The sequence below is a fragment of the Microplitis mediator genome, chromosome 4 (genome assembly GCF_029852145.1).
Source record: "Microplitis mediator isolate UGA2020A chromosome 4, iyMicMedi2.1, whole genome shotgun sequence".
In the NCBI taxonomy this organism is placed as follows: Eukaryota; Metazoa; Arthropoda; class Insecta; order Hymenoptera; family Braconidae; genus Microplitis; species Microplitis mediator.
In genome coordinates, this window is record NC_079972.1 from 12,621,047 (window position 1) to 12,635,899 (window position 14,853).

Genomic DNA, 14,853 nt, shown 5'->3' on the forward strand with positions numbered 1-14,853 from the left:
TACAATCATCTAGATAATATTCACTGCAATCGGATTGATAGTAAAAATTTTACCATCACTAGGTGATAATTTCTATCATTTAATTTTCTGAGTGTAGAGAAATATTCTTCTTTAACTTTTATGTGCTAGCGTTTTTCCTAGAAACTTCTTTGAATCCGAGAGAAACCGGAGTGAATGCGGAGTGAATTCGGATTTAAATTAAATCCGGATTCACTCCCGATTTTTTACAGTGTAACTATTATAATTTCTGATGGTAACTGTTACCATCAGAAATTATAAATATAACTTTTTAGAGTCATAATAGTAATTAACTCTAGTTAACATACATGATCGTAACAATTATCATCCATATGGTAAACATTACGATCTAGATGATTTATACAATCATCTAGATAATATTCATTACTATCGGATTGATAGTAAAAATTTAACCATCACTAGATGATAATTCCTATCATTTAATTTTTTGAGTGTAAATACGGATTTTGCTTTAATCCGAATTCACTCCGTTACGGAGTTCCGCAGTTTTTTAAAAAACCCGCTTATGTGGTTGAAAGAGAGTTTGTTTTTTCAGTGGAGTGATTTCGGAATGATCTGGATTTTATTTCAATCCGCATTTACTCTGATTCAGAGTTTTAGTATTAAAATAAGTCATCCGTTCCGCATTTCAAAAAAAATTGTTTCATAAATAATTGAAATATATCGCAGGATGTCCTGTGAAATATATGACCGTAAAAGCTAAGTGATAGTTTCCTTCTCAGTTGTAATTTGACATATTATCTCTTTCCAGTAATTCGCGGTTAACGAAAAGTCATTAAAGCTGCTATCGGTAACGACTTATCAGGAACACTGAGTGGTTCGGCATCGGAATGACTCAGAAGTTGTATATAAAATGATCTCCAAGTAGAATAACTATTATGTACTTGACTATGTTTTGAGACTTTACTTGTTTTATATTTTTTTTCCTATTTACAGACAAGAGTATACTCTCGTACTGACACAACTGTCCAAAGAGTGAATAGAAATTGTATGTAACACGGCAACGAACCTCGTCAAGAAGCGATAGCGTCGATTCCGACGAAACGTTTCACGGACCACGCCTTATTTAACCGGATTTCGCCGTGACGGTGTCTCGTGCCCGTTCTCCGCCTTCGGGGAATGATATTAAATCCCGAGAAAAATAATATATAGAGGGCTGTAATGTTATGTCGCCGTTTGGTGTATTGGTAAACAAGATTGGCTTTCGTCAAATTATAATATATTGATAATAAAACACTTTCAAATTTTACATATTTTTTTTTTTTGTTCACACAACTGTAAATAATATTTTTATTTATTTTTAAGTGATAAATATGTATTAAGTATTTAATTTTATTGGGCAAAAAAACCAGTAGCTAAGTAAATTGTCAATAAAAAAAAATGTATTATTAATTTTTGAATAATAATATAATTCATCATATTTATTAATAAATAAGATTTGTTTTGACTTTTAAATATCTTTTTATCCATATTTTATTTCAAGTCTAAAAACTTATTTACTTATCAAGATTTTACATATTTTTTAATAAAATTATATGTAAGAATAAATTTTTTTAGTTTTATTCTATTGAATAATTTGAAAATTTATTTTTATGACTGACCAAAAATTTATACTCTTACTTAATATATTTTTAAAAATTCTTCTGATTAAGTTGTTTATTTCACAATGACATAATTATCAAAATTTATCAATCAGTAATTAACAATTCCTAATAAATTTGTAATCAGAAATAATTTTAAATTACAGGCTTAATGACAGCGATAATATTTTCTAAGAACGAATTTTGAAATTACGTTGAAAATCTATACATATTTATAACTTTGATATTATTTTGAAATTATTATTTCAATTGAATATTCATAACATACTTTTTTTATATGCATATATAATAATAGATAATTATCAATTTTATACGAAGTAGCGGCTAGTAAAATTTTTCGAAATCATAATCAATATTCATCAAGTTAATGTATTATTTTATTTTGTGAAGCCACAGCTATATAACACAACATAACGTCATAGATAAATCATATAATACATTCATATATTCACCCATATATAAAATGATTTAGTATGTATATATATAATTCTTTTTTTTGTAAATCCTTCGTATGATTACCTGAGTTCTCAAGTTTCTCGTCGGTTTACGCAGTCGCGCATCGATCATCTAAAGAAGTTACGGTCTGTTGGTTTATTTTCCTCTCACTCTTTAAACATTTTTTACTCAATCTATCTCTCCTTCTCAATTATTTTTTTATTATTTTTTTTTTTCATTCATTTTTTCCAGTTAATAATTCATTTTTATTCCGTTTCTCACTCGCGGTAATTCGCAAAACATTATTCGTTCTTCGCAATGTTCAATCGATTCCCAGTACAATCGGAATGAATTTAAAAAATAAATACTTTTTTTATTTCACTCTCTTACTCATACACCAAAATATATGATAATTTATAAATTTAAATAAAATTACTTGCATTTTCAGTACTGGGTTCAAAAATTTTTAATTTAATTAAGCAACAAATTATTCAAAATAAAATAATGAATGATTATATATGACCATAAGTATATTTAATTATGCAAGTTTGTATAAATTGCATAATATTTTAATGAAGACTTAAAAATTATGTCACGCGCGAGATTTGAACTCGCGACCTCTGACTTACGAAAGCTGGTGTTCTAGTTTGTAAAATAGACTTTCGTACTCTGCGATGTAATTGAGAAACGTCAAAATAATTATTCGCTCGTTTTGAAAAAAAAACGCGCGAAAAAAAATTTACCGCCATTTTTTGAATTTGAATTTTAAATTTTTGACCGCGTTTTAAATATAAAGTATGCAAAAAAATTACATAGTCTGATTTTTAAAACTCCACAATATATTTTACTATCGATTTTAATATCGATAATGAAAATTTCTTGGCATTGGGATAAAATAAGGCATTAAATGCCCTGGGAGTTATTTAATAAAATGATAAAAAAGCGAATAGAATTAATGGATTATTTTTTCCACTTCTCGGAACTGTCGTAATTAATTTTTTGTTCTCGGCAGGAGATTTCAATTAGCCTGTTGGACCACCGGTTTAAATGACAGCTATTGTACTGTTGTTTTTTATTTTATTTATATTATGTGTAGATTTACCCATTTTCTGAGAATATACATTCGCTACTGACGTTTCACTCTAGGAATTTCGATAACAATTGATCTTAACAGATGATAACATTTGTCCTGTCATAGATCGTATATGTATTTTCTACGAAAAATATTACATTAGTCTTTTATTGTTGTATCATTTTATGGTTAAATATAATAATAAAATGATAATGAAGATGATGATGACGAATCAGACCCAAGATTATGAAGGAGAGATCCGATAAAATTTTTTAATGCCTCGTAAAACAAAATTTCAATTTTCATTTTATACTCGCGAATACTTTTGCTTTGTTTATTTATTTTTTTTTACATTTTGACCCAAATATTTTGCGTTCGTGTTTTCTATTTTGGCAATTCTGAGTATTAAATACACGACCGAGTTTTTAGCGCATGATTATGCACTTGGCCAGCTGGCAAATTTACCAGACTTTTAACTTTTAATCTAATCTAATAAATTTCAATAAAATATCTTTATTGAACGTGAAATTACTTACTTAATTACCATTCTTATCTATTCTCATTAAATATATGAATATATTCAACAGTAAAATGAATTAACAAATTTTAATTTCAAATAAAAAATATTTACCGCCAAAATTTAAATTAAATCCCAAAGGAAACTGACTAAAGAAAATTACGTAAAAAGTATATCGTGAAACACAAAAATAAATATTGAAAAATATCTCGCGTGTTTTTTGATATCCGAAAAATATTTAAACCCATATCTTTCAAAGGGTTACAAGGTCATGATATTACATTAGTTTCGACATTGCCATTGCCTTCACATACCACTAACTCGGTTAATAAACACATTTATGTATCGCGTGTGTACTACTGACAAGAAAAAACAACGTAATAGACTCGCGTTATAAAAACGAATTCCCACAGCTCAGGAATTATTAAGGCAAGGAGAAGCAAATGGTAAATAAATAAATATTTAATAAGGACATGCAACAAAAAAATTAATTTTTTTATGAAATATATACATGTATGTTTCACATACATATAATGATAAAGACAAGTTGAGGTTGCGTACATTTAATAGACACAATTTTCTACGAATTGTCGACATCAGCGGGAGCCTGACTATTTCGAAGCCATCTCCGTGACTTCTTAGAAATGCTTACCGACACGCAGGTTAATTCAGTCACTGAAGACAACAGTGTGCTTCTGTACACGACCGTGTCGTACTATCTTTTTTATATATACATATATATGTATGAATACCACGTCACTGCAATCGGTCATAAAAGATCATTAATCTGCACTGCATGTACACGTGTCTATTTGACATTAAATTTTTTAAATTAAAATCCATGGTCTAGACTTTCATTTAATTTATCAGCAACCAAAAATAAACTCATATTTTCTTTAGAAACTCACAATTTTTTTTTAAAAGTATGCATTAAAAATTACACTGTAAAAGTCTGGGTTAATTTCGAGCGATTACGAATTTTATTTAAATCCGAATTTACTCCGTCACAGTTTCGTAGTTTTTACTAAAAATTACCCCGCGTACCGAGTAAATAAAGAGTTTGTCTTTTCAGAGGATTGATCTATATTTTATTTAAACCCGCGTTCACTCCGATTCGGAGTAAATTTCACTTCGAGGGAATTAAATAAATAAATAGTCATCCGCTCCGCATTTACTCCGGATTTAATCCGCGTTCAGTTCAAAAATTTTTTACAGTGCACAGAAAAATAAAGTAATAAATTCAAAAGTATGACGTGATAAGTCAATGTATTTTTTATTAAATTATCACCGAAAATATAAATAAAAAAATAACGAATGATTTATTTTCCCGAGGATTTAAATATCTGTGCGATAATGAAAGTTGATATGACGAATAATTATTTAAATAATCGTTTAAAAGTAAAAAGTTTAACTACAAATATGTGAATGTATTTTTTGAGAAGGTATAGAACAGATAGATGATTGACAAGACAATCGTTTGATAATAATAGTACAGAAATATAATGAAAGAAACGAAAAAAAGAAGAGGATAAAAAAAGTAAATAATTGCTGACACATATCACAATCTGACAAGTGGCTATTCGTAGAAGTCGTTACGCGTCAACGCCGCATGTGAAATAGATTTATACGTGTATTAGACATTTTAAAAGAAAAATCAATCGTTGATTTTTTTATCTATTTATTTCGAACCGTCGTACATACATAGAATAATCAAATAAATTACACGGTCTATATATAAAGAACGTAATAATTTAACAAATACTGCGAAATACATTTGCCCTCTTCACTCGCCTTGTAATTATTACGAGCATGTCAAACGATAGTCAATTCCTTATTCCAAGAGTTTAGTACTGTTATCATATCACTTAAATATTATCAAACGTATTCCACGAATTTATTTTACGTAAACAAATCAACGGCATTCCGGAGAAATGCCGTGCCGATTAATAGCGCAATAATCTAATTTTTCGATCTTATAATTCATTGCGAATGCGATAAGTCAATATCGTATTAATGTTTTTAATTATTCTTGTTATTATTATCTTTTTATTTTTTTTATTGGAACGCGCTAATGAAATGTGTTCCCTATTTGTATGCTCGTTATCTCTTTTATGCCTTGGCACTGCCTTTGATAAATGAGCAATAGTAATGTAGGTTAACGAGTTCATAGGAGTGTCCTTCACGATCTAACGATTAAACAAATGAGGAATAAATAATAATAATAATTGCGAAGAAAAAAAAATCAGACAAGTATTAATGCACGGGTATTTATTATTTAATTTTTTTTTTAAACATCGGATAATTTATCACGTTTTTTAATTTTTGTAATTCAAAATTTAATATTTTTCGCGCTTTTTTTTTAAACACAAAAAAAAAAGGATTTCTTGGCACGAAAAAAATTTGCATCATGAAATGAAAACAGAAATTTTCCTGTGCCAAAGAATTTTTTCTCCCCCTAAAAAAATTTTTTTTACCGCAAGAAAATTTTTTGTTGGATGAATAAAAATTTATGGCGCCAAAAAATCCATTTTTTCTGTGCTAGTATTAATTTTGCAGACAATTATTCATTTGATTGGTTGTAAAAATAATTATGCAATGAAAATTGAATATTTTATTTGTCTTCTGACTATTTCTGTTAATAATAAATTGAAAAAAAAAAATATATAAAACAGATAATATTTATTTTCAAGTTTAGTTAAGAAATTTAAAAAATTAATTAATTTTTTGTCTTTATGTTGATTTAATTAAAAAAATGATGAATTTTTCAATAGTTTTTTTTATATTTAAAAATTTTGATAATGTAGGTCAGTTGCTAGTATATCATTTATTTGAAATCAACTATAAATCATTTTTTATTTTAAAAATAAAAACTTATTTCAAAAGATTGGCGGGAAAAAATAAATAATAAATTTAAATAAAAACTTATGACATTAATAAATGTTTGTATATTAATTATAAACTTTTTTCAAAGCCAAGTTGTAATAAATTTAAATATCAATTTAAATTATATTTGGCATTTTAATTTTTTTCTATTTTATTTAAACCACGATAATTTATCATGCAAATAAAAATATATATTTTTTACCGCGAAAACTATTTTAACTCAACACGTATGTAGAACACGTGATGATTGATTTTTACGAAATTAAATGACCAGATGACATATATTAAAATATGACGTATGAGAGTTGAGATAAAAAATGAAACGACAGATACGCGACGAGGAGTAAAAATATTACGATGGTCAACAAGTAAATAGACTTTCTAAGAATCGGCAAAAATATTAATGCACACATACATTCATACATATATAGATATTTAAATATTAGAGCTTAATTTGTTCGGCTGTCTGACAGACATCAAGACTTGCCAGAATGTCATTGTCGATCGACGTTATAACTAGAGTACCGGCGCCATTTATTTTTAACATTTAAAAAAATTTCGACGAGACACCGACGAGCCAGTTTTACTACTGTAGTAATATATTATTTCATTTATGCAGATAACTTGTTTTTAAAATATATATAAATAAAATATAATCTAAAAAAAGGCTCTATTTAATTTGCTATCTATTCCAGTAAATGTTTTATCTATAAATGATGCGGTCGCCGACGTGTATAAATATTTTTTAAAATAGACAAGACAAGACAGCAAAGTAGACATATTTTTATATATATATGTATATATCAAGCATATGAGTAAAGTATGAGGAAACTGAAACTAATATATATATATGTGTGTGTATATAAAGACCACGAGATCCTACGACGTCAATCGGTCTGTTAAATGTAGCTTTGACGTCGTGACGAATTCTCGTAGTTTCAACCCACGTAAAAATTTTAAAAAAGAAATTCAGTTCACTTATATTTCCTAGAATAAATATTACTTCTCTTAATCTTTATGACACGTCTTTTTGTTATTTCTTTACATTAATCTCTAAAGCCTTATAAAAGTACAGTTTCAAAAATGTTCAAATAATTTAAAAAAAAAAAAAAATGAATTTTTATTTCTCCGAAATCGACTGTAATAAAATAAATGATTTAAAGTTACTATACTGTACTGATGAAATAATCCCGGAATAGATAAAACGGTATCTCGAAAAATGATATCGAGTATGTATATATAAGCCGACAAAGGCAGTATATAATATAAGATTATCACATGATTTCTCAGTACAGAGAACAAAAAGGATCAAGCCTGGGTCGATCGTCAAGTATTATAGAGCTGAAAGTATAAAAGAGCGTATTCTTGGTTGCAAGGGCAACTGCTTGAGCTCGCGGAAGATCACGATTCTTCGTAACCCATCCTCCCATCCCGTTTTATCCTATCCTCTATACACAACTTGAACTCTATATACGATACTTAACTCTTTTCTCGTGTCCGGTCCATGAACTCTTTAGGGATTAAAATTTCGTACTAAGGTTAAGATAAATGAGAGTGGCCCGAGAGACAAGAAGAATTAATGTGGTATAGCCTCTGGGCTGAGTCTAATGACCTTATGATGACTATTGCTTTTTTATCCTTCACCCTTTCTTTTTGTTACAAGAACAAAAAAATTTATCTCTCATATACCTTTTACTTGAACATCCGCATTCGTTAAATTTTCATTACACGGAAGAAACGGGTCTCAAAATTTGGTTTTAATTACTGTTTGGAAAGTAACCCGAAACCATTAATGGATCATATGACTTTTACTTTTGGTATAAGTGGAAAATTACTAGTCTAGAAGTAAAAGTTTACCGTTGGAATAGTAATTTTTTACTTTTGTCAAAAGCGAAATCTGTCAGTTCCCATTAATGTTTTCAGGTCACTTACCACACAGTAATTTTTCATTATTTTCCCGAGTCAAAAAACAAATTCTAGCTTAGTCCTCAAAAGCCTGAATTCCTTTGATGTTTTATTTGCCGCTCAGAAAGTAACTTTATTTTAGTACTCAAAATCCTCAATGAGAACTATGAGGTCTAAATGCGAATAATTTATCGATTTTAAATTATAACTGAGACCTCAAAATCCTCAATGAATGAACAGTTATATTTCGGACTTTGAAAAATTTTATATAGAAAAGGGAGGGAGAGAAAACGTCGAATAAGACTTTTGAGGTTCAAATGTCGATAAAATTATTCCTGTATGTTTTGAGTATTTTGAGGCTCTAATCCAGATTATGTTATTCCAGTTTAGTCCTTAAAATAGTAAAATTGGACGTAACTACTTCTTTGAGGACTAAACTAGGATAACTTTCTACACTGTTGTCAATCTTAAAATTCTAAATTAATTCTCAAAAACCTCATTGAGAACTTTGAGACTTAAATCCGAATTTGTTTTTTGACTCGGGTTTTTTATGTGTACCATTATCCTTTACTCATCCTTCACACAATCATCACTTGGAGATTCGATAAAACCATTTTTCTAAAAGGCATAATCATAAAATTAGCGGACGGATTTTTTTTTTGACAAAGGAGAAAAAAAAACAGCGCTAGCATAACTCATCATCGAATAAAGTGAGTCTTTTTGCATAAAAGATATATATTTATGGACGGTATATATACACTTTTTTTTTGTATCTTGTCAGGGCACGACTGAAGACAAAATTTACTTGGTCTTTCTACGAATTTAAAAGCAAAGGCACAGCCATCGGTTAAAGTTAAGTCTCATTTCGCGGATAAAAAAGAAGAAGAATAAGAATAAGAAGAAAGAGACGAGATGTAAGAGGGAAGAATGAACATGATTTCGGTTTGTGTGCATGGAAACCCTTTGTCGTCTCTGACAGAGTAATATGTGTAGTATGTGTACCACAAATATACATATATGAAGTGTACAAAGAGAAAGAGAGGTAAATAAGAAAGAGATGTTTAAAAAAAACGTAAAAGAAGCAAGACATGAGATTTACACGGCAAGCTGTGCCCATCCTTTCAGAGTTTGCCTCGAGAGTATCTTCCGGGAATGGGATCCATATACCAATACCAGTTTACTATGCTATGGGACACAATATGTACATAATACATCATACATTTCAAAGAATTATTATTGTAATAATAATAACTCATATTTTTTAGCTTGTCTAGGTTATTTTTATTTAAATTTATCCACAAGCGCTCGCCTATTAGAAAGTTCTGATTCAATCTTTAGAAAAAGAAAAAAAAAGTTGCCTCCGATTTATTTTCAGATTTATAGCGGCGCTTTTATACAGGGTTTCAAAAAGGTCTACTGAAGTCGATAAATAAATTTGTCACAGATAAAAATGCGGAAAAATTCAAACTTTTTTCAGAAATTCAAATTTTGACGGAAAAAAAATTTTTCACGATCAGAGGATTAGGGAGTGGGGGTAATATCGTTTAGGAATGGCGTCAATCGAATGCCAGTAAATTATCGATCACTGTAGGATGCGAGTGCCGATAAAGTGGCGATTGTTATTTTTCTGCCCGGTTTCTTCGTTGTCGACGCTTGTAATCAATTTTTTCTGTAGGAATACATAACAATTATTTTTAAAAAATTAGTATTTCGCGCCAACTTAATTATGGGCTGTTCAATTAAGAAAATCTTGTATACTTTTTCTGTAATCTGTTTCAAATATTTAAAATTTAGTGTTTAACGCATCGATTGATAATTTAAAGCATTATTTATGTTAATTGCGCGTAATTGTTAATTTTTAAGACTTTTTATTATTGAGTTGAACTTTAACTTTTCAGATACAAAAATACCGATAGGCGATTTTTAATGGAATAGTTCGAGTGCCAAGTAATTGATATTTAGAAGAAAAATCTTAGAAGCTGCGTTTTAGTTGCGTTAAAAAAATGCGGTCGCAAGTAAATGTCAGATAACGAATCCACTGAGTATAAATATTGGAAAAACTTATTTCTAGTCCCGCATGTTCATTCTTGCAACGATTATACATCAAAGTCTGTACTTATCACGGTAATTAAATGATTTTATTTAGTATTTTCAGAAAGAATTTCACTAGTTTTATTGTACTTCAAGTTTAGATTCCAATTACTTTTGTTTTAGCGAAAAAAACCAAAATGAAGAGAATTCTTCTACTGTTATCAATTTTATTGATAATCAGCCTGCATGCCAATACAGTCGAAGGATGCCAAGGCGATCCGGTAAGTGATCATTACAATACAGTTGAAAAAGTCTAAGAAAAAGAAAAACTGAACTTTGACTAAATAGAAATTATTTAAAAATTTTTCTAGTGTAATCCTTTGGAGGGTACACAATGTTGTGAAAATTTTGTGTGTACTCATTGGAGATCACCAGGTACATGTGTTGAAATGGCTAAAGATGTCTGGATTGAGGAAAGAAAATAAGTTTTCAGAAAAAAATTATTTTGGTAAATTGTTATACCGTAATGCCGAGTCATCGATTTTGTAATATTAGTCAATAAATATATGATAATATATATGCTAATAATAGTCACTTATTTATGATACTGAAGTTAGCAGACGTCTGACAGTTTTTGGATTTTTTTTAAAAACGATTAATTATAAAAAAAAAATATTTTGAAAAATTGCACCTATAGTTTTTAAAATTTTCTACATGTGTATAATTTTAGTTTTTTTTAACTTCCCGCTAAGAAAATTGTAAATTTTCAAAAATTCGGGAAGTTATTGGTTTCGGTCCGATTTACGAAAATCGAATTTCCATCAGATGTCGACGTTTCGAGGTCCGAGGGAGCTATTCTGACTAATTTCACGATGATGTCCGAGTGTATGTATGTATGTATGTACGTACGTACGTATGTAAATACCTGTATCTTTTGAACGGATGAACCGATTTTGAACTTTAAGGTGTCATTCGACGCGGATTGACAATATCTTGAAGCCGAGAGAAAATTGAGCTTGATCGGTAGGGCTCGTTCAGAGATATTCCAAAAATAAAGTTTTTTGAAAAATGTTTTTTTTTGATAACTTTTAATGTGCTCGATAGATTGATTCCAAAATGGACTGGGCTCTAGAGCTTTATAAGCCGCGTCGAATGCCACCTCAACCATCAAAATCGCTTCATTCGTTCAAGAGAAACCGTTGTCGAAAGAATTAAAAAAAAAAAATTTTTTTATTTTTCCGGAAATATCACAAAAACGACTCGATAAATCGAATCCAAAATTTGATCAGCTTTAGAACTTGACAAAACGCGTCGATTGCCGCCTCAACCATCAAAATCGGTTAATTCGTTCGCGAGATATCGTGGGAGAAAGAAATGCTAAAAAATGGTTTTTTACAAAACAATGACATACAAAAGTATTTGCGAGCTCGAAGAGCTTGAAAATGTATTCACAATAGTGTTTTCGAGCTCGTTGAGCTCGAAAATAGCGGGAAGTTTTAGGGCTGGCCCGCAGGGTCAACTTATAGACCGATTTTTAACTTCCCGCCAAGAAAATTGTAAATTTTCAAAAATTCGGGAAGTTATTGGTTTCGGTCCGATTTACGAAAATCGAATTTCCATCAGATGTCGACGTTTTGAGGTCCTATGAAGCTATTCTGACTAATTTCAAGATGATGTCCGAGTGTATGTATGTATGTATGTACGTACGTACGTATGTAAATACCTGTATCTTTTGAACGGATGAACCGATTTTGAACTTTAAGGTGCCATTCGACGCGTATTGTTAATATCTTGAAGCCGAGAGAAAATTGAGCTTGATCGCTAGGGCTCGTTCAGAGATATTCCAAAAATAACGTTTTTTTAAAAATGTTTTTTTTGGATAACTTTTAATGTGCTCGATGGATTAATTCCAAAATGGACTGGGCTCTAGAGCTTTATAAGCCGCGTCGAATGCCACCTCAACCGTCAAAATCGGTTCATTCGTTCAAGAGAAACCGTTGTCGAAAGAATTAAAAAAAAAAAATTTTTTTATTTTTCCTGAAATATCTCAAAAACGACTCGATAAATCGAATCCAAAATTTTATCAGCTTTAGAACTTGACAAAACGCGTCGATTGCCGCCTCAACCATCAAAATCGGTTAATTCGTTCGCGAGATATCGTGGGAGAAAGAAATGCTAAAAAATGGTTTTTTACAAAACAATGGCATACAAAAGTATTTGCGAGCTCGTAGAGCTCGAAAATGTATCCACAATAGTGTTTTCGAGCTCAACGAGCTTGAAAACAGCGGGAAGTTTTAGGGCTGGCCCGCAGGGTCAACTGACAGACCGATTTTTTTTTTTGTAATTTATTTGTTGAAAAAAAAACCCGAAAATTTGTAACTGTCCGCTCACTTCAGGATCGTCACTTATTTTAATAATCATTTTTTAATATAAAAAAATAAACTGACCCGCAATTTACACAGACTACATTTATTGATAAAGAATCGATTAGCTAAAGAAATTTACTTATTTTACTTTTACCTAAATGAGGTTACGGGAAAAATAGTTAATCAAAATTTTTGTTCTAGAAAATTGAAGTCTCTAAAAAAAAAAAAAAAACAATGTTTCATTTTATTTTTTATGTTCTATAGTTTTTCAAAAAATGTGAGTAAGGTCTGATTTCCAAATCAACCAAAAATCGATCCCGTGAAAATTTCTAATTTTTCATTAAAAAAATCTGACTCACTGCAAATTTATCTGTAAAATATATTTTTATAAACTGAAATGAGAAATTAAAACGAAACTACTAAAGATTTGGCAAAAATGTATAAAAAAAAATTTGTGTAGAATCAAATTTCCTACAGAAAATGTTTCAATAAACGCATCGATTGATAATTTAATTCGTTATTGTAATTGTGCGTAATTGTTAATTTTTAAGACTTTTTGTTATTGAGTTGAACTTTAACTTTCCAGATAAAAAAATACCGATAGACAATTTTTAATGGGATAGTTCGAGTGTCAAGGAATCGATATTTCGAAAAAAATCTTAGATGCAACGTTTTAGTTGCATTCAAAAAAAAAATGCGGTCGCAGCTAAATGTCAGATAACGAATCCACTGACTATAAATATTAGAGAAACTCATTTATAGTCCAGCATATTCATTCTTGCAACGGTTTTGCGACAAAGTCTCTGTACTGATCACGGTAATAAAATTATTTTATTTTATATTTTTAGAAATAATTTTAGTAGTTTCCAGATAATCTTCAAATAACTTTTGTTTTAGAAAAAAAAAAACCAAGATGAATAAAGTATTTTTACTGTTATCAATTTTATTGATAGTTGGCGTTCTTGCCAGTGTAGCTAACGGATGCGAAGGCCAATGGGTAAGCAATTATTGTATTATAGTTTGAAAAAAGAGCAGTAGAAAAATGAAATAATATCACGGAAAAAAATTGTAGTTCTTCTAACCACAATATTGTAGTAAAACATGTGTAGTAGCGAATACTCCATATGTGGTAAGATGCTACATAAATAGTACTGATTTTACTACACGTGTGGTTGAGGTCATTCTAAGTTGGAGTTGGCGTTTCTTTACTCCAACTTGTAGTGACCTCGACTACAACTGCTGTTGTTACGACTAAATTTTTTTTTCTGTGATAAAAAAAAACTTAAACTTCTACTGGTAACTCAAAACTTCAATGAAATCCACAAAAAATTTTTATTACTTTTTTTCTAATTTGAATTTTCGCGGTCTTTTAATTTAAAGCCCTATAATTTATTTTTGAAATTTAAATTTATGGATTTACGGGCGAAGACATTTTATTGAGGATTCATTTTTATGGATAATTGATGTATTGCAATAAATAAATAAAAAATAAAATTTTCTAGTGTCATCCAGCAGCCGGTACTAATTGTTGTCAATTTCACGAATGTACCCAATGGCTTTTGCCAGGTACATGCGAGGATGAGGACGATTAAATCCTCACTAGAAGATGAACAAGAAATAGTGTTGGAAAATTTATTACGACGAAATGCTGTCTCATCGATTTTGTAATATTGGTCAATAAATATACATATTAATAAATATACTTATAATAGTAATTCATTTTAATTAAAAAAATTAAATTGACGAGAAATTCGCACAGACGACATTTATTATTAAAGAATCGATTAACTGAAAAAATTTACTTTTAACTTTTTTCTAAATGAGATTATCGGATAACTGGTAGATACAAATTTTTGTTGTAAAAAATTAAATTCTACAAAAAAAATTACTCATTTTATTTTTACGAAATTTCTAACGAGAGTAAGTGTAGCAGACATCAGCCAAATTTAAAATGATTAATAAATAGAGTAAATAATTAATACAATAAAAGTTTTTAAAAATGCG

The 14,853-nt window shown here is 29.4% G+C and overlaps 1 protein-coding gene and 2 long non-coding RNA genes across 4 annotated transcripts in view; 2 read left to right on the forward strand and 1 right to left on the reverse strand.

Moving 5' to 3' along the window:
- The window catches only part of LOC130666881 (probable serine/threonine-protein kinase ndrD), a 53,450-nt gene that overhangs the window by 38,297 nt on the left and 300 nt on the right, over positions 1–14,853 (reverse strand). The window lies entirely within an intron of this gene.
- Positions 4,096–11,068, forward strand: LOC130666888 (uncharacterized). 2 transcript variants are annotated; one of them, XR_008989762.1, is made up of 4 exons: positions 4,096–4,110; positions 10,351–10,576; positions 10,667–10,764; positions 10,855–11,068. It is a non-coding gene; the product is annotated as an uncharacterized LOC130666888 (long non-coding RNA). The 2 variants fall into 2 exon arrangements; XR_008989763.1 differs by lacking the exon at positions 4,096–4,110 and adding an exon at positions 10,109–10,123.
- Positions 13,606–14,551, forward strand: LOC130666887 (uncharacterized). The gene is made up of 3 exons (XR_008989761.1): positions 13,606–13,666; positions 13,747–13,846; positions 14,352–14,551. It is a non-coding gene; the product is annotated as an uncharacterized LOC130666887 (long non-coding RNA).